This window comes from Octopus bimaculoides, chromosome 6, assembly GCF_001194135.2.
Source record: "Octopus bimaculoides isolate UCB-OBI-ISO-001 chromosome 6, ASM119413v2, whole genome shotgun sequence".
In the NCBI taxonomy this organism is placed as follows: Eukaryota; Metazoa; Mollusca; class Cephalopoda; order Octopoda; family Octopodidae; genus Octopus; species Octopus bimaculoides.
The window spans coordinates 25020958-25021518 of NC_068986.1; the positions used below are offsets into that span (position 1 = coordinate 25020958).

At 47.1% G+C, this 561-nt stretch overlaps 1 long non-coding RNA gene across 1 annotated transcript in view; it reads left to right on the top strand.

Annotated features, from left to right (window-relative positions):
* Nucleotides 1-35: 35 nt before the first annotated feature.
* Nucleotides 36-561, top strand: part of LOC128248112 (uncharacterized) — a 10497-nt gene continuing 9971 nt past the window's right edge. The window contains exon 1 of the long non-coding RNA XR_008264383.1: nucleotides 36-226. This is a non-coding gene — a long non-coding RNA (uncharacterized LOC128248112). The remainder of the gene's footprint in view (nucleotides 227-561) is intronic.

The following is a 561-nucleotide window of genomic DNA, read 5'->3' on the forward strand; positions in this document are numbered from 1 at the left end:
GGAAGGAGTGGGGAGGAGGAGGAGGAGGAGGCGTAGGAGGAGTACGGCGACAACGATGATGATGATGATGACCACCACTACGATAAACGATGGTGGTGGTTTAGTCCACGATTACGACGACTACTATGATAATGATAATGATGACTTTCGTTTCGTTTCTCATTGGTACAGAACACCGTAGAACGTTGGCTGCTGTTCAGCAAAGATGTACAGGAGTGGCTGTGTGGTAAGTAGCTTGCTTACCAACCACATGGTTCCGGGTTCAGGCCCGCTGCGTGGTACCTTGGGCAAGTGTCTTCTACTATAGCCACGGGCCGACCAAAGCCTTGTGAGTGGATTTGGTAGACGGAAACTGAAAGAAGCCCGTCGAATATACATATATATATGTGTGTCTATGTGTGTATATGTTTGTGTCTGTGTTTGTCCCCCTACCATCGCTTGACAACCGATGTCGGTGTGTTCACGTCCCCGTAACCTAGCGGTTCGGCAAAAGAACCGATAGAATAAGTACCAGGCTTACAAAGAATAAGTCCTGATATATTTGCGTTGTTATTTTTTGTT